Below are 25,461 nucleotides of genomic sequence, written 5' to 3' on the forward strand. Positions count from 1 at the left end.
GGGTGCCCCACGCTGTCAGGCGGCGGTGGGTGAGCTTCCAGCAGCACAGGCACACTGTAAACAGCTGCATGCGCGCCCTCCCAGCCCGGGCTGGGAACCTCACCCAAACACCATGTCGCCTTCTCTCAGGCTCCCGGCAGAGGCTAGGGGAGACTCGGGCGCGGGCGGCGCGGCTTTTGTAGTCGAGCCTGGGGAAAGAGGGCCCCCACCCCATGCCCAGGCCACCGGGGCCCGGGAGCGAGCGTTCTGAACCTGCAGGGGTGCGGGGTGCTGCGGGGAGGGGAAGGAGTCAGCGCCTGCCCCCTCCCCACTGAATGTCTGCTTTGTTCCGGAAAACAAGGGAAGCATTAGGCTGCTGCCCCCGGGGAAACACAAAACTTCTTTTTGAATCTCGGGAAGGGCGGTTGACTGCGCTACGGGGCTCCCGAGACAGACCGAGGAGGGGAAAAGCTGAGAGGGCGGGTGGAGACCGGGAGACTCCGGAGAGAGGACGACGTACAGAGCGGGGAGGGGGGTGGCGGGGGGAGCCGCTCAGGGTGACTGGGCGGGAGACCCGGGAACCCGACTCGGCGCGAAGGTGCCGCGCGAGTTCCAGCGAGCAGCCGGCCCGGCCAAGTGGCGCCGGCCCAGCCGGCGGCCGTGCCAGCTTCCTGCCCTGCCCAGGACCGCGGAGCAGTCGGGGACGCCGCCGCAGGCTGGCCCGGAATCGCAGGAGGACAGCGGGGGTGGGGGTGGGGGCGCGAAGCCACAAGTAAACCCCGACTAGAACTTTCTGCACATACACCCGCGCCCCCCCCTCCCCGAGTGGGCCCGGACCCCGGGCCTGTGGGCGTCAGCTATAGGCTTCACACCTTGGAGGAGGGTGGGGGCAAAGGCCCAGGGAACTCCCTCGAGGAAGGTGGGGGACAGTCTGAGGTGTCTTTGGTCTCATTTGATGACCGCTAATCCGATCGGCTCCCAGGCCCGCTGTGCCGTTCCGAGGGGGCGGGTCAGTTCTGCCCTGGCCGGCAGGATCGGGCATGGGGACGAGCCAAAGCAAACCTGGAGCTCACTCGCTCTCCAGCGCCCTGTCCTCCTCCGGCCGCCACCCCTCACTTCACCTTCCCGCATCTAAGGATCGGGAGGGCACCCAGGCTCTGCCCCACCCCCCGCGGGGCGCTCCCCTCCGCCTGGGAAGCTCAGACACAGAGCCAGGGTTTTCCCCCTTTCCCCTGGGCTCGCTGGGTTTCTAACTTCCTCTAAACCTCCCTCCTCGCTCCGAAAAGCCCCGAGGAGAGGAGCCGAGAGGAAGCACGCCGCGAGTGTGCGAAATGAAGACCATGTGTGGGGACGGCGGCATCAGAGTGTAGCCGCCGGGGGGTGAGGGGTGGCGAAGGCCCCCGCGCAGCCGGAGGCTCGGGGCGGCAGCAACCAGCGCCTCTGCTCGGCGTTGGGGACGCGGAGCCGCAGCGAAAAGCAGCGAAGAGGCTGGGCTGGCCTCGTGGCGGGCGGCAGGGAGGGGGTGCCGGGGCTGCCGCGCCGTGGGGGGTGGGGGGCGGGGACGCAGCCCCAGCTTCCTGGGCCGCAGCTGCGACCGAGGGCGCAAGAGCAGATCGTGCTCGGCGGCGGCGGCGGCGGCGGCGGCGGCGGCAGCAGCAGCTCGGGCCCGCCGCGCTCGCAGCTGAGAATCAACAAAGGGAGGCGGCGGGCGAGCGGGGGAGGGGCGCCGCTGAGCGTTCGCTGGCTGCTGTGGAATAATAAAAAATAATTAATAATGATAATAAGAGAAAAATCCCCGGGCTTTCATGGCTCCAGGTTTCCGTGTGGCTGCAGGGGGAAGCGCGCTGTCCTTGAGGCGGCCTCTCTCGCCTGGCCTGCCCGCCCCTCCCCCTCCCTCGCCCCCTCCCCTCCCCGGGAACCGGGAAGAGAAAGGTCTGCAGCTGACAAATATTATCCATTCTCCCCATCGATCGCGGAGTGTACAGATGTGAGCGCTTGATGTGCCCGCGGAGCGGCGGATCCTCCCTGCTCGCTCGCTCTCGCCCAGGCTCCGCTCACCGCCCCCCTCCTCCCCCTTTGTTCTCCTCCCCTTTCCCTCTCTTTAAATAGATTTCAGGGCGCTGCCTGTTGGAGAGCAGCTGGCGATCTCTCCCGAGAGAGGGAGCGAGCGCAGCCCGAGGTGCCCTGTCACCAGCCTCCCCTCCCCCACCTCGTCTTCCTAGTGCGGGCCTACCCCCCCCCCACACCTTTCTCCAGTTTCCAAAACAGAAAACACCGGGAACACCCACGTCCACTGCACCGCGAGTCTCTCGGAGCCTTTGGACCCCTCGCGCAGTCCCTGTGCTGTTCCTGTGTCGGCGTCTTGCTGTTCGGGGAAGGGAGGGGGGCGCAGGGAGGGGACCCGGGGACGTGCCGGAAGAGCTGAGGGTCGGGATCTTTCCCCGGCAGCAGCGGGGACGCAGCCCCGGTCGCGCTGAGGGGGGACAGTTTATCCATTAGAGAAAGTCGGCGGAGGCGGCCCTTTTATTCCTCTTTTGCAGATGGCAGATTAAGCCGGCAGCGTCCGGCCTCAAAGGGGCCGGCCGCTCGGCGAAGGGTTAACCCGTCGACCGGTAATCGCGGGCGCGCACACACACACACACACACACACACACACACACACACTCACGCGCGCGCGCGGCGCGCCCTCCCCGCCCGCCCGGACGCCCGCCACAGCCCGCAGTGCGCCCGGGGCTGGCGGGGGGACTCGGGGGGGGGGGGAGGGGCGGGGCGGGCTTAACCAGGCCGCTCGACTGAGCCGAGGCCACCTCGCCGTCTGTCACTTAAATGATTGTCCTCCGCTCTGCTCGGTGCGGTCAGTACGGGCTGTTAACAGGCAGTTGCAATCAGTTTCCGAAAGGTCAGCCAAGGTCCTCCGGCTCTCGCAGACGGAAGGCATTACGAAACCGCTTTTGTATCTGCAGGCACTTTAGAAAAAGAGGCGAGGAGGGGCGCACCGCAGCGCCGCGGTGCTGCGAGCCCCGAGAGAGGGGCGGGGGCCGCAGGGCGGGGGAACTCGCCCCCCCCCCCGTCCCCCGCGGCCTGGACCCGCGGCGGGGAAACCACAGGGCGAGTGACCCAGGCCCTCCCGATTTCGATGGGGAAGCAGGAAATAATGGTGGGGGGGGGGGAGGCAGGCGGCAAGGAAAGGAGGAATGGGAGGAAGTGGGAGAGGCGTCCTGGCTCCCCTCCTCGTCCGGCCTGCGGCCCACACCAGGACCCGGACGGGGGCGAGCGGCCTTGGGTGCGCAAGACCCCTCTCGGACTCTCAGATCCTCCTGACGCTGGCAAGTGGGCGAGGTGTGGTTGGGGGATAAAGAGAGACCCTCGCAGAGCCAGCGAGTCTCCGCACGGTGTCTGAAGACGCTGCTGCTGCCGCCGCTAGAAGTCGTCCATCAGCAACCAGTCCAACCTGCCAGTGATAATGTGCGATCAACACCAAATCACCCCCGCCAGGCGCGATCCATCATCGCTGCGCGCCGCGGGCCCGCGAGAGGCTGACTTGGGGCTGGGGGCGGGGGGTGTGGAGCAGGAAGCTGTCGCCCAGCGCACTGGGACTCCCTGCGCACCTAGCTGCCCCTCTTGGAGGTCTGCATTACTCTCCAAGTTCTCCAGCCGCAAAGCGCAGACCGAGTTCCCGGCGCAGGTCGCTTAGGAGCCCGCGCGTCCTCCGCGCCCTCCCACCCGGGTCACACCCTACAAAGCCATCCCTCCCTCAGAGCTGCCCTGCCGGTCCCTTCCCCCTCCTCTGAGAAAGCCTGGCTGGCGGGAAATTAATATTTAATATCGTGAAATTGATTAAAGGGCTGGAAGCCGGCGATGGGGTAGGGGGAAGGGTAGGGGCGTAATTAAAGATCTGAGAGTCGTGGCCGGTCCTCGTCTGGCAGCCGCACGCGGCCTTTGTGAGGCCGAGGCGGGGTCGAGTTGGGCTGAGCCTGGCGGTCCTAGAGCGGTGGCACACGCAGCCCAGGTTCTGGCCGGTGCCCGAGGGCAGACGGCAGGGGTGGCTCGGCGGGGGCTGGCTGTCCCGGAGATGGCGAGTAACCTTTCCGCACCAAGAGCCTCGCCTCCTTTGCCTGCCTGCATCGTGGACTCCTCTCGGCCTCAGGAGCTTGAGGGTCGTGTGCTGCAGCTCCTCCCTGCTAGCTCGTCACACAAGCGCCTTACCCGCCCCGGGGGCACCTTGAGGGGGCGTCCCCCTGCAACTCCAAGGTCCCCAGCGCAGCTTCACACGGGGCCTGGCTCCGAGGCCCCTGCCCAACCCCTGACGGGGGTCTTCCGGGCCTCACACAGCCCTTGGAAAGCGGAGAGTCAGATCCACCAGGTTCTGTAACTGGGGGGATCCTGAGACCGAGGTTGCCCCCAGCCGCCGCTGGTTCTTTCTCATCCAGGCCCCACCCAGACCGCTCCCGCTTGGGGCAGCTTAACTCGTTCAGCTGCACTGCAGATGGGGCCTGTCGCTCCAGGCGGCGGTCTGCAGGGAGCCTTCACCGAACCTGCTCCGTGGGCCGCCTGTCGTGCCTTTTATGGTTACCGCGCCTTCCCGGAGGGTCGCAGGGCTGGACAGGGCCGGAGGTGGGTGCGCCGGGGCCACCCGTGCTGGTGTTACTAGAGGAATTCGGTGGGCACATGGTCAGCAGTAACCCTTTGGTGCTGACTACAATTTAGAAAGCGGATGGTTGGCTTGGTGGCAGGATGGACCCTCAGTTCCTGGAGGCCTGGCTTCAAAGGGCCGCTTTGAATTGATTCTTGTATACGATTTATTTTTTGGTAAAGCATCATGTCTAAAACATACCAACGAGTGTGCAGAGGGGAGAAAATGCACATAAACACAACATGCAGCGTTCTTGGCCCCGATCGGTTGGGGAGAGTCAGGACACTCCTCCAGGCTCCAGGCCCGCTAGAGGGAAGGTCAGGACCAGGGACGGCTAGGTCCGGTGTTGGGTTTATTGCTGTACTTGAACAAAGCGCAGGGAGCTGCCTAAACTGGGGCAAGAGAGGTAATTAAAAGAGGGGCCGCAGAAGGAAGGAAAGGCTGGTGTGGTTGTTGCTTAGGCGGGTGGAGGAAGTGTTCTCCAGAAGAATAACAAGCCTGTGCAAATGTTACGCAGAACGAGTTTATTTCACCAAAACAAAACCAAAAAAGTTCTCATTCAGCCTCTCACGCTGAGCTGATAAGCAACATGCAAACTTTGGATGGAACCTTGAACTCGTGGGAGGGGCCAGCCGTGAAGTTTACAAAGGACAAGGGCTAGCTTTTCCAGGTACATCTCTGTTGCCACCATTTGTGATTCTACCTGCATCGGCTGCTCCCTAGGGGAGCCCTTGTGACCTCCCAACCTGAGCCCGAGGCGAGATCACTCAGAATGCACCGCATTCATCAATGCCATTTCTGGTAAATTGGACCTCAGGTTTTGGAGTGTCCTAGGAAGAAGGCGGCCTACGCTGTGCGCATACCGATGTCAGAGCCCATGTGATGAGCGGCACACGTTTTGTAGTCTTTTACTAGGTACCATTACGGATCTCATAACCGGATGTACCAGATTTTCCAAGAGAATTCTGATTTCAAGAGCTCTGGGCCTTGTGTCTTCCCCGGGCACGAGCCCCTACCTGCGGTCACTGGCGTTCCGTCATCGTGCCCCAAAGGTGTTCCAAGGCTTACAGGAAGATCTGCCAAGGCAGGAGTGGCGGGGTGGGGGGGTGGGAGTGGCGGGGTGGGGGGGTGGGACTGTCTTCTGGCGGGGGGTAGGGGGGGCGGTGAGGCCTGCACCTACTGGTACCTGCTGGTCCTCTGCCCACCACGTCTACCCCAACAGCCATCCTCACGGTCCTTATTTCGGCCAGGGCCTAGCCCTACCTCCTCGGAACCGGAGCCTGGGGGAGTTGGGTGACAAAATATCCCTTTAGGGCCCGTCCAGGTAGAGCGCCTGGCAGGGTGCCTGTCTGGGGAAGTCGCAGGACCGGGTCCTCGGGGGTCCCAGCGGGCCACGGAGGAGCGGCCTCCCCCCCCCCCGCCCGCCCCGGGGGGGGGGGACACAGCCGCCCGCACGGACTCCCGTGGTGGGGTGGGGGGCGCCGCCCGCCTCCCCCGCCACCCCCGGCGCCGGCGGCCCGCGAGGCTGCTCGCCGGCCGCCATCTTAGCCCGGGCGGCGCGGGCGGCGCTGCCCCCGGCGGTGGGACTGCAGAGCCGCAGGCCCGGCGGAGGCGGCCGCGCGGGCGTTCCCGGGCAGCCGGGGCTGGTGGGGGGTGGCGCGCGGGGCGCCGCGCCCTTTCCTTCCGGAGCCCCCTCCGCGCGGCGGGGCACGGCCGACCCCCGGCCCCGGGCGGCCGCCCCTGCTTAAGGCGCAGTCTGGAGTCGCCCCTCGCCGCGCCGCCCGAGCGGATTTTAATCCCGAGAAACGACCTCTGGTTCCCGGACTCCGGCAATGGTCAACACGTTGTCACCTCTCCCGCCGAACTTGGGCGGCTGTCCCCGACCGCAGCGTGCGGTGGCAGCTCCCCGGGCGGGGCGGGGGCGAGGCCTGCGGAGCGATCCCCACCGTTCAAGAGATTTCTCAGTCGCTCTCGGGGCAAGATAAGATTGGAAAGTTACCTCTCTTTAAGGGATCTTGATTGGAGAAGACTGCCACTCTATTTGTCCACTTTTTTGACATGCGTTTATGGAGGGCTTGCTAAGGGCAAGGCACTGTGTTAGGTCCTAGGGGAATGCAAAAGTACAAAAGTGAATTTTTAAAAAAGGCATCCCCTGGCCCTCAAGTGATTTACAATCTAGGTGGGAAGGCAGACTTGTAAATGACTAAACACAAATAAAAGGCAACGTGAAATGAATGTAAACAAAGGGCAAGAATCCTGCAGTAAATGGCCTGGGGAAGGGCCAATTAATGATTTTAAAAATAACTTTTACTCCTAAAAATCCAGAATCCAGTTCTGGGAGGGGAGGAGAGGAAAGGATAAAAATTTACTAACACTGGATAGTTCCAGGGTTCCAGGGAATAACAGTCATCACTTCTGAAAGGTTGATGTTTAGGAAAAATGGTGAAAGTTTATTTAAACTAAGCAGAATACCAAGAATCAGACACTTCGGATTCATTTATCAGCTCCTGACATTAGCCGGGTGGTAGAGATGATGCAATTTTCTATCAAAACCCAAAGGTTTTAAAAATAAAACTAAATGGAGGATTAGAAACTTGTAGAAAGGTTTCAGGCTTACAGATAATGGGAATTAAAAGAAAACACACAGAACAAAAAAGATCACCCTATTTATGTGCAGATGGTCTCCAGGAGGTGAACGTGCAGAAAACTGTCCCAAGATGATTTGTACAGAAGTTGGGGAGTGTGGGAAAATTAGTCATAGGTCGAAGAAAATTAAGCAAATTAAAAAGTGAGGCAATTATTAACCCCAGGAAAAAAAAAGCGGACAAGAAAGGAAAAGCAATCACTGAAGTTCATTTGTCTGGGCAATAAACAATATATATGTGGTCACAAAGTAAACACTGCATATGAATTTAATAAGAAATTATGATATAGCTCTATCGTAAGAGTGGGAGAGCTAAAGTATGATACAGAGGACTAAAACCCTCCTCTACCAGGGGTACCTGGGTGGCTCTGTCGGTCAAGTGTCTGACTTTGGCTGATCTCATGGTTTGGGGGTTTGAGCCCAGCCTCGAGCTCTGCACTGACAACTCGGAGCCTGCTTGGGATTCTTTTTCTCCCTCTCTCTCTGCCCCTCCCCCCATAAATAAATAAATAAATAAATAAATAAATAAATAAACAAACATTAAAAGAATTAAAATCATGGGACACCTGGGTGGCTCAGTCAGTTAAGTGTCTGACTTCTAAAAAAAAAAAAAAGTGCCTGACTCCTCAGGTAATGATCTCATGGTTCTTGAGTTCAAGCCCTGCATCAAGCTCTCTGCTGTCAGCACAGAGCCGCCTTCGGATCCTGTCTCCCTCTCTCTCTGCCCCTCTCCTGCTTGTGCTCTCTCTTTTCTCTTCCTCAAAAATAAATAAACGTTTTAAAAAATTAAAATCCTCTTCTACCATACTAGGAGGTCGACAGATGATAATTACCATGGATTATTCAAGAGAAGGCCACATCTGTGTATTAGAAATATTGTGGTATCTGGGCGCCTGGGTGGCTCAGTCGGTAAAGGGTCCGACTTTGGCTCAGGTCATGATCTAAATGGTTTGTGAGTTTTAGCCCATAACCGGGCTCTGTGCTGAAGGTTCTGTGCTGATGGCTCAGAGCCTGGAGCCTGCTTCAGATTCTGTGTCTCTCTCTCTCTTTCTCTGTCTGCCCCTCCCCTGCTGACACTCTGTCTCTCTCAAAAATAAATGAACATTAAAAAATTTTTGTTTAGAAATATGGTGGTATCTACCAGAAGAAACAAGCAGAACAAGGGAGGGGTCTGCAGAACGTTTTGTACCAAGACTTTATATACTATTTGGCTTCATTGGGCAAATATTCCTTTGTGAAAAACTACAATTTAAAAAACTTTAAAAACACACATTCTTGGAAGCATAAAACTCTGAGAACGACTCAGTCACAATGATGTAACTAATGTCCTTTGAAACTATCTTCCTTCAACACACCCAATTCAAATTACCCAAAGTGTGGAAGGAAACGGGGAGGGAGGTGAATGGTTTTGGGGCTCCCAGACTATACATTCCTGGTTAAAAAGGAAGAGCAAATCCTCTAAATTTGTCCTTGTCAAGAGAGACGCCATTTATGGCCTTCCTGTGAAAATACCTTTCCAAGTATTGATGGAAATGAACAGGAGTAGACTTTACAGGGCTAATTTAGAAGGCTTCCAAAGGCTTTCCCTACCAGCCTATTGCTGACACCAGAAAAAAAAAACCCTCTCTGGAGTTGTTTAATTGCTTTATTGGGATGATCTTCCACTTTTTTTTTTTTTTAAGTAGGCTCTATGCGCAACATGGGGCTCAAACTCGTGACCCTGAAATCAAGAGTTGCAGACTCCACTAAGTCAGCTAGCCAGGCACCCTGATCTTCCACTTTCATTTACTTTATATATTTTTATTTTTTCTTATTCTTAAATAATCTCTCCACCCCATGTGGAGGCTCCAACTCATGACCCCAAGATCAAGAGTCCTATGCGCTACCCACTGAGCCAGCCAGGCATCCGTTCTTCCACTTTTAAATGTAAATGATCCTCATCCATTACACATTAGTGTGAATTTCCTTTCACAGGTAACTTGTTAGGATGTCAAATTCTATTGCACCACCTGTTAGGGTCTTACACTCAACCGCCTACACCCAGTACATAAAGGCCTGCAGTTAACATCCCTTAAAGTCTTCACATTCAAAACCAAAGAAAACACGCCCCCTCCAAAATAATCCCACCTTGCCTGCTAAACAAGACATAGATAGAGTGACACCCCTGTCTTTTTTTTTTTTTTCTTTCTTTCTTTATCTCCAAACAAAACCTAGGAGAGACCCAGTGATTTATGAACACTGGACCCTGCAGATGAGAGGTGACAAAGCAAAGAGTAAATGGGCCCTAGTGCTCCAACCTGCTGGGTCAACACTGGCTTGGTCTGCAGCCTTCGGCTGTCCCGCTCTGCTCCCAAGATGCCCTTTTGACCCCTGTCCTGCCCTTTGTCACCATCCCTTTTCTTCTTGATCAGAGAGAGAATCTGTTTCTCCTCTGCCCTGAGGAAGACTGCCACTGGCCCAGTTGGTGACTGTAAGAACGGGAGTGAGTGAGGAGCCCTGGGCCTGAATTCCAGCCCTCACTCCCTGTCTTGGCCGGGGAACTTTTGTGCAATACACGAACCTCACAAACGGATGCGGCGGCCCTGCCTGAGAAGCTAGCTTATTTCAGGGGCCTCCCTGAATGCTGCTTGGTTCCGACCTACAAGGCTCCCGCTGAATCTGGGTTTCTTTGGTTTCCAAAAGAGAAGTAGCCAGCCCCACAGACTGAAATCACCTGAAGGGAGGCTGGAGTAAGCCAGGTACATCCTGGTACATCCTGGAACATCCTGGACGGTGGAGGTGAGGTCAGGAAAGGGGCAGGTAGGTCGAAGTTCACCCAGGACTTCTCCACTAACCCGGGGACTTCGTTTTTTTCATTGGGATCTAAACCGTGAGCCTCCGGCCCCAAAGCCTGGCTGAAAATTAAGTCTTCATGAGCAAAAAGGAAAGCAGGCCAGAGGGTGCACATGCCTTTTGGATTTTCAAAAACGGGAAAATGATTGGATTTCAGATTTAGGGAAGGTGTGTCACGTTAAGACAGCCAGAGAAAATAATAACTGCCAATTCCAAAGCAAAACAAAATCATGTTTTTCCACCGCGTTTCTATCTCTGTCTCCTAGTTGAGCCACAATGAAATAGCGGATCAAATAGCAGATCAAAGGCAGAGGCAAATACAATTATGTTGCCTGTGAAACCCCTAGCATGAAATTAGAAGTCAAACTCTCCATTCAGGGGTTAGAGACAAAGATAATGGGAACCTGGGGCCCTAGAGATGTACGCAGCCCCTTTCAGTCACAGTGTTCTCCATGCTGGATATTTAAAACCACACCTGAGGGTAGGGGACACACATTAAGTATTAGAGTAATTTATTATCAGACTAATATATTATTTTTTCCGCACCTACTTTAGGAAGCGCATAGACCACATTTCCAGCTTTGTACCAACATAAAGATACCGGTGTGTTGGGGAAAAAGAAGGGTGGGGGGGGACTTGTAAGCAAATGGTAAAAATGATGTTGTCTGAAGCAATGAAGGGCCGGCACAGATCCCCCCCACAGATGGAGAGCAAAGGCTGGGGGCAGCCAGATTGCTAGTCCTGTCCCCTACCCGCTTTCCCTTTCAATGCCGAAGGGTCTAGAACCCATCTGATCCCAACACACAATTCTTCCTCGGTCCTTCCCATCCTTGACGAGCTCAACAGAGAGAGCTGTCCTTCGATAATGTCTATTTTTCATAAACCCCATATTTGCTTTATGGATCTATTTTTTTTACCCTGGCCCAATTTTAACTGCCTCCCCCACCCCCTGTATAACGTCCGCGGCCTCTTGAGAGTACCGGTTCCTATTATAACATAGACTATTCTGTTTAGAGCTAAGCCTGGCATGGCTCCACACCCTGCCCCCCAGCCCCAACCTGGCCATAAGTTCTTTCACACTCCTCCCAACAGAGGTAGAGTCTAAGTCCTTTTCCCTTGAATCTGAACGAACGGGCTTGGGGCTTGCCGTAACCAGTCAAATAACAGGTGAAATGATGCCACGTGACTTCTGAGGATGGGTCAGAAAAGGTGATAAGTTTTCATCCCATTGGCTGGCGGGTTTGGTCTTGGGGCCCTGAGCTGCCGCTATGTAACCTCAAGTTCATGAGCCGCCATGCTATGTGGGAGCCCAGGCCACACGGAGAGCCCCCTGTTTGTGCTGTGGGACACAGCTGAGGTCCCACCCAGCAGCCAGGCATGCGGGGGCGGGGGGCAGCTGCCTCCAGGCGATTCTAGCTCCCCGCCGTGGAGTCTCTCCCCCCAATTCTGAACCCACAGAATCCACGAGAATTCAGTTGCTTCTGAGTGAGCTCCCTTGCAGCTGACACGGCGATGACCCTTATTTTTGTGATAGTAAGTAGGGGAAACCAGCTTTATAACATGTTGTGAAAGCCATGGAAGACGGTGAGCTGGATTAAGCGTGGAAGCGTGGAGGTGAGGTCATGACCGCACGCTTCGTGAGTTCGAGCCCTGAGTCAGGCTCTGCCCTGGCTGTTCAGAACCTGCTTGGGATTCTCTCTCCCTCTCTCTCTCTCCCCCTCTCTCTGTCCCTCCCTTGCTTGCACTCTCTCTCTCTCTCTCTCTCTCTCTCTGTCTCTCTCAAAATAAATAAATAAACATTAAAAAAAAATAGAAGCGTAGAAGGCGGGACATTTTTGATTATGACCCAAATCCTCCACCTTCTATGACCTAAGTAACCTCTTGTTCTTCATGGAAACCCTATAGGACAGTGGTCCATCTGTTTCTCAGATCTGATCTCACACTTCCCGAAGGACGTGGCTGAAAGAACCCTACTCGTTGTCCCCTCCGGACTTACACTGGCTGCACAAGGGAGTCAGTTCACCGGGAAGGAGACAGGGACCCAGCACCTCCACCCAGCTAGCTTTGCTTTCCCATCGGTTCTCTTCTCTCCCCACAGTCTTCTCGCCTGTTCTCGAAGGTTCTCCCATCAGGGATGGGGAGGGATGGAATATGGAAGGGAGGTCAGCGTCAGTTTCTTCCCCCACAACTCCACATCTTTCATTCTGTCTCCAACTCTCATTCTGTCACACTGGCTAGGCCGTACGGCCACAGAATCACCCAGGGATTCAGTGCCCTTTGGCCTGTCCCTCGGCACCTCCTCCTTCACTAGCCCCTGCTGCCCGGCGGCCCACAGACCCTAATTCATAGCCTGCCCTCCTGGGGAAGTGCTGAGCTCAGAGGATGAGTCCTGGGGAGGGGTTGCGACCATGTAGAAAGCAGAGAGCTGCAGCAGGGAATATGGGGATTCCCGGTGGCACCCCCCCCACCTCCCCCCCACCCTCCCCGCAACAAGCAAAGCAGCCAGGGAACAGGCGCAGAGGTCAGGCGGAAGGGACAGTTCCCCTGACCACAGAAAGCCAGCACCGACTGGGATTATCAGCCGCTCACTCATCTTGGGGAGGCCTGACCCTCGGAGCACAGCCAGGGCTCAGTCACAAGTCAGCCCTGCTCAGGAGAGCCCACGGGCCTGGGACCTGCCCCTTCCCCAGAACCCGAGTCCAGCGCTCACACGGGGGCTGCCCGCCCCTGGTGGACTGTGGGGTCCCTGGCTCCAATTCACAGGGCCGCTGGAACACACATTGTTAGAACCAATTCTGTCTTCTGACCCAAATCCCAGCCCAGCGAAACCTGTGTCTGGCTAGGGCCTGGCACCAACCTTCCTGCCTACACTTCAAATCATACCAGCCCAAACTCCCTCACTCCTTCAAGAACAAGGGCACAACATTTATTAAAATCTTATTACCTTGCCGGTGTTTTCCATGCAATTATATCATCTAATCTTTCCCCAATCTTGTGATGGAGGCATTCTCAAACAGATTTCACAGATAAGGAGACCGAGGCTCAGATAGGTTATACAAGCACTGTGTGTGGGGGGGGGGGGGTGGGGGCGGGGGCAGAGGGTCCCATCGTAAGCCCACATGTGTCTTGCTCCAAAGGTTTCCATCACACCTGTGATCTTCCAAACATTTCTTATTTTTTTTTAACGTTTATTTATTTTTGAGACAGAGAGAGACAGAGCATGAACGGGGGAGGGACAGAGAGAGGGAGACACAGAATTGGAAGCAGGCTCCAGGCTCTGAGCCATCAGCCCAGAGCCTGACGCGGGGCTCGAACTCACGGACCGCGAGATCGTGACCTGAGTTGAAGTCGGACGCTTCACCGACTGAGCCACCCAGGCGCCCCTTCCAAACATTTTTTAAAGTAAATTCTACATCCAACAACACGGGCTGGAACTCAGGATCAAGAGTCACATGCTTTACCGACTGAGCCAGCCAGGCATCCCAACCTCCCAAACATTTTTTTTTAATGTTGGGTTTTTTTATTATATATTTTTTGAGAGATGGAGAGAGACAGAGCACAAGTGGGGGAGGGGCAGAGAGAGAGAGGGAGACACAGGATCTGACGCAGGCTCCAGGCTCCGAGCTGTCAGCACAGAGCCTGACGCGGGGCTCGCACTCACGGACCACGAGATCATGACCTGAGCCGAAGTCGGACACAACCCACGGAGCCACCCGGGCGCCCCTTAAATTTATTTATATATTTTTAATGTCCCATACATTTTGATCATGTATTTTGTGCCAGGCCCTGAGGTGGGCTTGCAAAGATCAATAAAAGAGTCTCTGCCCTTGGGGAGTTTGTAGTCTAGTGGGGGAGGCAGAAACACGGCAATACAGTGGGATAAGGGGGCTGAAGGCGAGATGGTCTAAGTACCATGGGGTCCGTCTGAATATCCTGATCATTACTGCCTTTCCAGCCCACCTCTACTTTCTTAGCTCCTTTGGTTCCTTCCGATAGGCCACTCTTCTTGTCCTTCCTAGGGCATTAGCTGCTGGCTTCCCTCCCATGTCTGTTTTCTCCTGTCAAAGGAGTCTGCACCCACACACTTGGCAGGAATCCTGGTACCCTTCCTAGACCCTGACTGCAGTCCCAGACTTCCTCAGCTGGAAAATGGGCACAGGGGCCCAGACACTGAGCAGGCTGGTAGGCCCTAGTAAGGCTTTTATGGAAGCCTGTTAAAGGGCTTTGGGCTTCCTCTGATGAAAGGCGCTTAAGTGCATCTGGTTTTGATTACAGGGGAGGAGAAAGCCAGGCAGTCTCTCGGGGGTTGGACCAGTCATCTGGCTCTGCCTTCCTCCGGGCAGAGCTGGCTGCTGGTGAGGCCAGGAGGCCAGGTGTGTGTGGGGAGGCGGGGGGTGGGGAGGGTTAGCAGGCAGGAAGCAGAGCCAGTACGAAACTCCCCAATTCTCTACTAAGACTCCTGACCCCAGCCCCTGGCTCTGCCAGGCAGGACTCCCCCCAAAAAACCAGCATGGTGGGTCAGAGGTGCCAGATCCTTTGAGAAAGTCAAGTTCATAGTGGCCGCTGCCCACTCCTGACCAACAAATAGCTCTTTACTGATCACCAACACCTCATCTCTAAAATATCCTCCCAAGAACCCCCTGACCACCCAACAACCTTCTGGACTGCTCTTCTCCTTCTGACGAAGTTAAAAGAGACTTCTGCCTCAAGGGTTTGCGCAAGTGACGAAAATTAAGGAAATGCAGACTTTTAAAAGTTAAAAAAAAAAAAAAACCCTCAACGTTTTCTTTCTCCTTTTCAACTGGCCGGTTATCATTTCCCATCAAACAGGCATCATTCAGGATTCCACCGCACTGTAACTGACAACATGCTGGAGTAAAGAAAGAGATTAATATTAAAACAAAGTGGCTGTCCCAGAACGTCATCAGGCAGTCCGGAGCTGCTCAGTGCCCAGCACCTGTCCCTGCGCGGGACTCCACGCGGGAACAAAAAGCTCTTGGGGGATCGGATGGGTTAAACACAGTCCGCGGTTCTCGAAACGAAAATGCATTTTCTTATTCCCGCCCTGATTCAATCCTGCTGCGTGTTATTATTGTCAAGTCTCTTCGCACCGCCGTTTCTAAAAAGAAAAACCGTGGGTCTGCACGGCCCTTCGCCGCCTGCTCGGCTTTTATTGTGCACGCAGCCTGGTCTGTCTGCGTGGATTCAGCACGTCGTGACCGCTTCGCAGGCGCGCACGGACACCCTCGGATTGGCATTTCAGAAGAGCTGGATGCATTGTCTCAGTGGCGACACACACACACACACACACACACACACGCACACACACAGATAATAAAGGGCTACAGACCTCTGGCCAACCCTCCTCGCAACCCATAATTAGAGATGACCTTTGCAAAAGGCAATTAAAATATGGTAATGATCGATGCGCTCCCCCCCCCCCCCCCCGCTTTCCAAAAGGGGAAATACACAGGTGTTGGCTTCAGGAGGCTCCACCTGGCCCGGCCAGGAGGCCTCCTCCAGCTCATGAATGAACTCTTTCTCTAGGGAAGCTTCGATTCCCCGCTACCTACGCGAGCGCTGGCTCTTCTCCTCCTCCTCCCCCTCCCCTCCCCCACCAATGCTCAGGCAGCCAGGAGCTTGCTGGCGGCGGCGGGGCTTTGTCATCGGAACGCACACACAGACACGCACACGCGCGCACCCGGCCACCACGGGACCGCGGCGGCCGCTGCGCTGTGTCCTTCCTCCCTGCGCTCCCCTCCCAGCCCCCTCTTTTTAAGAGCTCCACCAAACCCTTTCTTCCGTCCTTTATGTATGCGATCCTTTTAATCGAGGAGCTCGGGAAGCATTTTAGGGGGGGCCTCCCGCGGGGCGCGGGACGGCAGGACTCAGGACGCGCGCGGAGAGGACGCGTGGGCAGCCGGGCTTTGTTCTGTCCCTTGTCCGGGTCCGGAGGGCGGAAAAGTCTCTGCCGCCCTGGGGCCCACCGGCGAATTGGCGGTGGCCAACGCCAGCAACCCCCCACCGCCACCAAATTGGAACACGTGAAATCCCCTCTGGAGTTCACTTCGTTCGGACTTGGTCCGGGTGGGGTGCATCGCCTCGGGGAGGGTCTCCTGGTCCACAAGTGGCTCTCCCCATACAGGCAAATGTGCAGTGTCATTATGGTGGCTCCTGTTGCTCGGGTCCCGGGGTGGTCGGGCGGGCTCGCACCCCATCCCTACCCGGGGTGGAGGGCGGGAGGGGGGGCCCTGGGGCTAGGGCTTCCCGGGGGACTGCGTGGAGGAGACGCCGCGTCGGGCCCTCCCGCACCTCCCGGCTGCCTTCTGAGACCGCGAGCACGGAGCCAGGGCGGCCTCTCGCCTTTCATTACCGGGCCTACGAAAGCAGCAGCCCAGGCAAATATGTAGCTATTAAAATTAATCGCCCTGCGTTGTCAGCTGAACATAATGCAAATTATTTATGGGCTGTCTGCGCAATATTTATCATCGTGCAGGCTCCAGGCGCTTCGTGCCTCCCGGCCTCCCCCGCCCGCCCCGGCCCGCGCAGGGCGAAGCTGCGCACAGGCTGCGGCGACCAGGGGGCTCTGGGCACCGTAATGGGGTTCCGAAGGCGAGGCCGCGCACCACGCTGCCTTCCAGGCCGAGAGCCTCATTTTAGTTGCTGGCACGCATGCCACATTCGCTGGAGGCCTACTACGTGCAAAATTAGGAGGTCTGCGAAACTGGGGCGGGGGGGGGGAGGGTAAAAACCGATCTGGAGAAATCGTAACCAAACAGACAAGTTCAGGCCCGAGGGGAGATGCAGGCGGAGGCTCCTCGGCTGCCGAAGTGAATTTTCTGTGGCTCAAGTCTGTGCTCCAACCCCAGAAACATGTTTGCGGAAGCTGGCTTCACAGTCAGAGGAACCGAGAGCATCGGAGGTGCCCACCAGATCCGAGGACGAACCATGCTGCGGACTGGAACAGGAATTCGGTGTCCTTCGGGCCTCAAAACTTGTTTGCAGATCGCAGATAACAGATTAACTGCTAATTGTCGGAATCGGCCAACCATTTAGTTTATCACTGCTGGGGGCCCCTTGGTATTCGCTGCACTTTTTATATGCAAAAACAGCCTTGGTACCTCCTAAACGGCTTTTGTGCGGCTTTTGTTTCTCTTTCAAATACGGTGTTTTAAAAAACAGCAGCAACACGCCACCCCACCCCCTCTCCAACCGAGCCTTCTCATTAAAAAAAAAAAAAAAAAAAAAAAAAACAGGAGGAGAAATAATCTATAGGACAATCCCCCCCTACTGGTCGGCGCTGGCGTTAGGGCTTTTTACGGCAGATCGAGTCGCCCTGGGCTGCAGAGGTAAACAGGCTTTCTGCACCGCTGCTAAATGAATCACGAGGGGGAAGAGCGGGGACTACGGGGCGGAGGAGGCCTCGGGATCCGGGCTGGGTGCCAGGGAGGCGAGGGCGCGGCACAAGGGGCAGTGGGGTGGAGGCGAGCTGACCCTGCCCCGAGGCCTCAGGGCCACGGAGTGGAGACGAAGGTCGGTGGGCGGTCCAGCCAGAGGCCCCCGCCTGCAATCTGCTAGGCTGGGTGAATGCGCAGCCTGGGCCTCTGTCCCCAGCGTGCCTGGGTGCCACCTGGGGCCGGTCACGCTGCGTGAGTCCATCTGTGGGGAAGGAGGTCAGGGGGAGCCCCTCCCATACACAGTTTTAGCAGCTCTGGGCTTTCAGGACATGGTGGGGGGGGGGCAGGCCTAGGTCTTCTGATGTTCATTTTAAGCATGTTCTTGTCCTTCACTGTCCCCACCCTGAACGTCAACGTCACCTCATACTTAGCTGACCCAGCCAGAGTCAGGGCCTACTTCCGGGGTCCTGAGGGGGTGGGGTGGCTGTCTATGGCATCTGCTCTCCGGACTAACTGAAGTGGCTAGAAAGCTACTTCGAATTTATATTCTTCATCCGGGTTTCTTCTTACAGTGCGCTTGGAGCTCATCTGAAGGTCCCTTTTCTTTCCGTTGAACCCCTCAATTTTTGACGGAGATTTTCCTTAGGACATTCCAAAGGATTTTCCCACCGCTTCAGAAGCTTAAGTTGAAGTGACGTAAAAGAAAACGAGGTTCAACGCCTTAAGTTGCCTTTGGATTCCCTTTATCTTGCACATTCCTGCATGGCTTTGAGGAAGGGCTGATTTTTACTTTGTTTTGTTTTCTAATGGTCAAAATCGCTGTGTTTTCTAGGGCAAGAGAGGCTGAACATTGATCGCCTGTGAAGTGGAGGGGTCAAGCCCCTTTCACAAAGTGCTGTGACAATTTGGTCCTCAGAAGCCCACCTGAGCAGGGCAGGGGAACTGTTATTGTTCCCATTTTCCAGCCAAGGACACTGAGCCCCTCCTCCCCATACATTTTAGGAATCTAGTCGTCCTCACTGAACCCAGAACCCAGTTGACACCCACCTGCCCCTGCCGGCATCCACCCTCCTCCAGATTAGTGTCATTTAGCAAACGTTGCATCCTTTTGTGAGATGTATCTACTGGGGTCCTGGGCCACCCTCGGCGGTGGGGGGGGGGGCTGAGGCAACCCCCACCGCCCACATTTGGGGCAGCTCCTCCACAGCCTGCAAACCGCAGGGATCTCAGCTCTTACAGCCTCCTGTTTACGCACTTGCCTCCACCGAGTCAATTTCGACTGCAGACCCGGGAGGACAATTTTAAAGTGTTTCTGCAGACAGACCCTCTGGCCGCGCCGGAAGTGTTTTATGGACCTGTGAGCCGAGTTAATCCCAGGAGGGGCGGCAGGATTAGTCCCTGGTGTAGGTGGGGGATTCCTGTGTTAAGGTTTAATCCCCATGGGAGGAGAGAGACGCGGAGGGGGAGGGTCGCGTGACTTTGGTAATGTGTGCCCCCTCCCCATTAAGCTCTCCGACTTGGGCTGAGGCCGGTGGAAACTGAGGCATGTGGCCCAGGACCTCGATCCTTGGCGAGGCCAGGTGTAGGGAGCCCGAGGCGCCTCGGGTAGACGCACCCTGGGAGATCAGCAGGGACGTGGAGTGCGAGCCGAGAGCGCAGTTGTGTTTTTTCCCCAGGTTTTATTCTCCCAGCCCTGTGGAAAGGAGCAGAGCCGCAACCCGGGGAGGGAGCCGGAAAGAAACACTTAATCACCGGCGTCTCGCTGCTCGTCACGCGAAGATGGCAGCGGCTCCCCTGGGTTTCAAGGTTCCGGGAAAGGCGTGTGTTCTGCCTCGAGGCGCGCGGGCTGCTGCGCTCCCTCCCTTGGCTCGGCGGCCGTCCCAGGCTCTCTCAACGCCCGCTCTCAACGCCCGCAAGTGCGGCCAGGGCGGCCGGTCTGCCCCTCTGCGGGCCCCCTTAGTGGCCAGGGCAGCGGGTCGTAAGTCCCCGCGTGTAAAAAATTAAAGGCTCGAGGAGGTGGGGAGCTGATCGCCCAGCGCCGGATCAGACCACGAACCAACCCCCACACCCCCCACTCCGGCCCCGGGCACGCAAAGGCGTCAAGCTGTGGCCAATGGCCTGCGGGGTACACTCCTACTAGCCGTGGCCGGGGTCGGCCGAGCCAGCCTTCGCCGGAGAGAAGATTTATCACCATCCTCATCCATGCGCCCACCCCACTGCCTGGACCTCCCCTTTGAGCCCCGACCCATCAGGAAACACAGCGCACAGGTCCCAGGCCAGCCTCTGCCACTTGCCGGGAGGGGGTGGGGTAGAGGGGAGATGCACAGGCCTGACCACCTTGGGCCCCAGGCGTGCAGCGTGCACACTGACGCTGGGGAAGTGGAGGGCAGCTCGGCCCCCCTCCACCCTGATTCCACACCCGGGGCAGCACACAACCGCCAAGGGCTTCTGACGGGCCCTAGCTGGGAGGAGGAAGGGAAGGCAGAGGCCTGGGGGGCCGGCTGTGCGCTTGGATCCCGCGCCCGCCCGCGCGCGCCCGCGCGCGCGCGCGCGCGCTCTCGCCCGGAAAGGGGGTCCAGAGTTTACCAGAGGCAGGGTGAGTGTGAACAACCCAGAACCAGCCATCCCCACCGGGACTGACAAGCTGACCTCTCCAAACCCCCAGCCATGGAGCTCCGTGCCCGGGACTGGCGGCTCAAGAGGAGGGGAGGCTACGACATCCGTCCAGTTCTGCGGGAGGAGCCCAGGGATGCACCCGGAGCCCAGGGACCCGTGTGACCCAGCCGCCCCCACAAGCGTCCGTTTAGCTCCGCCTCCCGGGACCACTGACACTTGGTGATAAGGAGTTCCTCCGCAATCGGCTGTCCCCAGCCCCCAGTCACCTCCGGTGGACGTGACCACCGGATGCTATGCGGCAAGGTGGGGCGAGGGGCCTTTGCACTGCCTTTTCTGATCCCTTCTCCAATGCGGAGCCACGATAACGTGCTTCTGTATGAAGCCTCAAAACTTTCTTTTGCAAAATAAGGTCCAGATGTTGGGCCTTCTTGTTTCTCTCCATGACTTCTTCCTTTGGAAGGTAGGGGGTTCAGGCAGTCCACTTGGAAACATCCCCCAAAGGGCTCACCTTCACTACACAACACTGGTGACCAACACGGCTCTTCCTCCCTCAGGGCAATCCCTGCCCCATCCTAAACAGCGTTGCTTTGGTCCAGCTGCTTAACACTTCTGGCCTTCAGTGACCTCCTTCTGTAGAAGGAGGCCAATAACAGCACCTAATTCATAGGGTTGTCTTGGGGATAATATGAGTTAATACATAAAACACCTAGAAGGCGGTCTCTCATACATGTGTCCGTTGTTATGATTTGGTACTCTCTTACCTTTGAATAGAGCGCGGGTAAGAAAAACAGCCAGGTTAAAGACCCCAAAGGCCTATATGGAATCAGGGGTTTGGGCAGGTACCAAAGGGCAGTGCTGCCCACACAAAAAGGGCCAGAAGGCAAAATGGGCTCAAACGGTCTCGACTACACTTTCCCTTAAAGGCCTGCGTGTGCCGTTGGGATGTAGGGAGGAACGGACGTGCGCTTTAATGGGGCTCATTTAGACTGGATTAATGGGAAGCTTCTGCCAGGGCTCAGGCACCATTACCCACCACCCTCTCCCCGAGGCCATGGTTAAACAGCACTGGTGGAGAGGACCTCCAGTAGACTCTTCCAGGCGGCCCTTTTTTGATGGCTCAAAGCCACCTCCTGTAAACCAGTTCTTGGAGGTGCTGGGCAAATGCCACATCCTCTGGGGATGTACTTTAGCGGGAGCTTAACACTGGTCCAGGGCTGGGATGTGGTAGGCCTCGTTCCCAGGCTGTCGGTGGGCCTCATTTTAAGGACACATACATGTGCCACTATTTATGTAATTGGACTTGGTCAGATTTCTAACTTCAAGAAGCTTCCCATTTCCTTTGAAATGGGGTCTCCTGTGCGATGGGGAGGAGGTGGGGCAGAGAAGGGTCTGAGGAGGCCTCAGCGCCACTCGTTCCGGGGTCTGGCCTCTCCCAGGTCACTCATAATTCATTAGGTGGGACAGCCTTTGCCTTTTCAAAGACGACGCAAATGGCCTTTCGCTAACGTGGCTGCAGGCATTCGCCTAATCACTGAAATGTGCTGGCGGTGCGCTCTCGCTCTTGGTTGATCCTTATCGGAACTGCGTGCCAGGTTGCCAGCCCCGCGGAAGACAAAGACGCGGCTGACTCCAGGTCTGCTCCCGAAGCCTCAGGGTCACCTACGGGGCTTCCCCTTTACAGCCTCTGGCCCCCAAGCCGCTGCCCGGAACACACCCGCAGCCCTAAGTCAGAATTCCAGTTCTCGAGCGCCACCCGGAGAGTTCACATTTCCCCTCTTCCGAGGCCGCGTGGTGCGCAAGCGACTGACTGAAGGTGGTGCAGCACACGTCTGGCTGGAGGGGGGCGGGGGTGGGGAGCTTCCCCGTACCCAGCTGCACGTACACAGGAAAAGAAAAAGCCAAGTGAAAAACGTGGGCTTTAAAAGCCCAAACCCAGGGCAATTTAAGTACAAACAATCCTAGACAGGCGTTTGCAAGGAGTAAGCAACCTCCAAATAGAAACAACTAAAATAAATCCCCTTTTAGAGTTATATTAAAAGTCCTCCAAGGTGGAGTGCAAAGGGGACCGCGCCTTCTTAAGGACACACACGAACCGTGCCAAGAGACATCGTCCTCAGCCCAGCGCCTCCTGCGCTACGTTTTAATACCAGGCAGAAAGCGAGGTTTTCATTCCCATCTACTGATTAACCAGTTCTCGTAGTATTTATAACTGACTCAACGTGTACTCGGTTAAAAAAAAAAAAATTGATCTTGCCTGAAAGATACATGGACGACCTGTATTTAGATAGGCTAAGTTCCCGCAGCTGTCTGACCCCATTTGTCTAGTCTCTCTAAGAATCCACGTTTTCTAGCCCGGGAAGGGGCAGGCGGCCCTCGTGGCTCCCCCTCCGGCGGTTTCCTGGCGAGGCGCCCATCCTCCCCAAGCACCGGGAGCGGAGGCGGCCGCATTAATACTCGCGGGCAGCCGGCTCTGACCTATACTGTCATTTTTTCCATCGGTCAGAATCGGGCTGGGGGGGGGGTTCTCCTCCGAGGGGCTCTGCACGGATCATTGGGTTTTCCCCGGCGAACTTAACACGGAGGCAAAAGGGGCAGATGGAAACCAGGCCTCCGCTGGCCGGGCGCGCGTAAGCGCCGCACTCTGCAGCTCGACGCAAAGCCAGGGCTGGATTTTCGCGGCCCGGGGCCGGCGGCCTCCCCGCGCCGGCGCGATCCTCTCTCCCTCGGGCTGAGCAAACGTGCTCGCCTAATTCCGCCCTGGAGACAGCAGCTGTGCGGCGAGAGCAGGGGAGGAGGGGGGGGGGGAACTGCAACTTTTCCAACAGAAAGTGTATGCGCACAGGAGAGGTGAAGGCCCACCCCGATTCTGTGCACGTACCGACACAGCATCTAATCAGTGTCACTGCCAGGAATACGCTTCCGCGGCGGGCGACACCCCCGCCCCCGCCAACCTGCAGGAGGGAGGGGGGAATGCAAATGGCGTCTCACGTCGTCCCAGACTCTGCCCAGCTCCCGCTGCCCCGCGACCCCGAGCAGACGTCGCAGCGGGCCAAGCGCCACCACTCTGGGGACGCGAACACGCTGGAGGCCCGCGCCCCTCTCCTGCGCCGGGGTCTCGGGAAAAGGAGCTAGCGCCACTCCCCGTTCCGAGGCCATTCCCCCGCCCCCACGTCCGGAAAAGCCGCCCTTCCCCGACTGGGGGGTGGGGTGGGGAGAGGGGACGCGGGAAACTTTGCGAGACAACTGTTCCGCGCCTTCCTCGCGTGGCGCGGGAGAGGAACGTAGGTGGGCTTCCCGTCCGGGGCCTGACCACACTCCCCCACTCCTCCAGGCCTCGGACCTGAACCTCGTGGGCTACGGCGGCGGGGAATACATTTCAAGCCACCGGGTGGGGGAGGACACCAAAGTCGGGCGTCTTCAAGGGCTCTGGCGGGTGGCCAAGTTTGTGTCCTTTCCCTCCCACGCTGGAGTAGCGCGCGCCGCTTTGGGGGAAGCGTGAGACTCCTCACCCCCGGCCACGAGGCCACTCTTGTCTGCAAGGTGGGGCCGATGGTTTCTCTACAGCACCCTCTCCCGCTCTGCGGCCGCCGCACGGCTCGCACACCCCCGGGGAGTCCCCAGAGAGCCCCCAGAGACGGCCCGCGCCTTCGCTCGCCGGCTCTTCCGGGGGAGAGGGAGGCGTGCGTGTCGTGTGCACCACGGCGCCGGCTCCCACCCTCCGCGGAGCCACCTCGGCAGCCCTCCCCGGCCACGGCCTCAGCCGATCCCCGCCCGGAGTCGCCTTGCGGGATGCAGCCTCCTGCACGCGGAACGGGGCGCCCCTGGGACGCAGGCGGGGATGGCGGTTCCGGTCGTTCCGGGATTTGCGTGCGAGAAGAAAACAAGGCCGGCGACGAGAGGAGCCGCGCCTCCATTCTCGGGGTGCAGACGGCCTCGCAGTCTCCGCGTCGGTCCCGCCATCGCCACTCCGGCCTCGGGGGCCCGTTTCCGCACCCCCACCCCACCCCACCCCACCCCCCAGCAATTCCTCGTCCCGCGTGTGCCGCACCACGCGGAGCTCCGAGCACCCTGGCTCCCACACCAGCACCCCCGCCACCCCCCATAACTCGCGCGCCTCCCTCGTCCCGGGCTCGGGGCGCCGCTCGCTCTCAGCGCCCCTAGCACGCCGGTTCTACCCTCGGCTGCGAAAACCGCCACCCCCGCCCGGCCGGGCCCTTGTCCCAGCCTGGCTCCCCCGCCAGCTGCGCCGCCACCGCCGCACGTGACCCGCCCCCGTCGCGGCTTCCGCTGAGCTGCCTGTTCCGGAGCACAAACAATTTCTGCTCTGACGCGGGGTCTCTCGGGCCCTGGCGTCCTCTCCTCCCTGCCCCCCTCTTCCGGGTACGAGAACTCAAAACAACTCGCTGACCTTCGGGCGGACCAGCTCCGGCTTCCACCGACTCCGGCATTCCGTTCAAACCCAGCAGCGGCAGCTTCTAAGATTTCACTCCGCGCTGGGCTGGGGGGAGGGGGTGATTTCTCCAGGAGGGGGTGTCTCAGATCGAAAGAGCCACTTCACGCTCCTTCCTCTCCTCCAAAGTGAGTTTTTAGACTAGCCGGAGGCCCCGGGGAAACGCTCGCAGCCGCGCGCAAAGAAAGCACACACCCCCACCCCCACCCTACGCATATGCCGCCTTGACTAGTGTCTGACCCGATTTCCAGGGTCACGGCCCAGCGGCAGAGGGCCTGGCCAGCCTCGGAAATACCACCCAGCGGTGGGCTGTGGCACCGAACAGAGCTGGGGTGGGGTGGAGAGAGAGTGTGTTAAATAATTAATAGTAGCTCCCACTTCTGCTTTGTGCTGAGAATTTCAGAAACTCTCCAACTTTGCAGCCCAAGAAACTGAGGCACAGAGAAGGGTCAGTTCCATAACTAGCTCAGGGTCACCCAACTAGTTAAATGACTTAGCGACAATTCGAGCCCAGTTGGCCTAGAGTCCAGGGTGGTTGAACATTCTGCTCTGGTGCTCACCTTGGAATCAAAAGTACAGAGCCGTCTGCAAAACCTAGTGATCGCTGGAGGGCTCTGTATTTTGCAGGAGGCATTGGGGTTGGTGCATAGCAGGCACTCGAACATTGGTGGGATGAACGGGTCCCTGAATGAGTGATTGACCTGGTCACCGATGGCCAGTGATTTTAGGGAAGACACGGCTGGTGGGCTTCCCTTCCACAGGCGGGTGGTGATGGGCTGGGGGAAGCATATGGCTGGCAGCTCAGTGGTTACTTGTTGTAGGCACAGACCCCATAAGGACCACCACCGTCCTGCGAAGGTAGCTTCAGTCACGGCCCTCATCCGCTGTGACGTCACATCTCCACGACCTA

The 25,461-nt window shown here is 57.6% G+C and overlaps 1 protein-coding gene across 1 annotated transcript in view; it reads right to left on the bottom strand.

Annotated features, from left to right (window-relative positions):
• BCOR (BCL6 corepressor) overlaps window positions 1–24,677 on the bottom strand; it is a 114,058-nt gene extending 89,381 nt beyond the window's left edge. The window contains exon 1 of the mRNA XM_053202242.1: window positions 24,510–24,677. The gene's annotated coding sequence lies outside the window, so the exon portion shown is untranslated. The remainder of the gene's footprint in view (window positions 1–24,509) is intronic.
• Between the last annotated feature and the right edge of the window lie 784 nt (window positions 24,678–25,461).

This window comes from Acinonyx jubatus, chromosome X (assembly GCF_027475565.1).
Source record: "Acinonyx jubatus isolate Ajub_Pintada_27869175 chromosome X, VMU_Ajub_asm_v1.0, whole genome shotgun sequence".
Lineage (NCBI taxonomy): Eukaryota > Metazoa > Chordata > Mammalia > Carnivora > Felidae > Acinonyx > Acinonyx jubatus.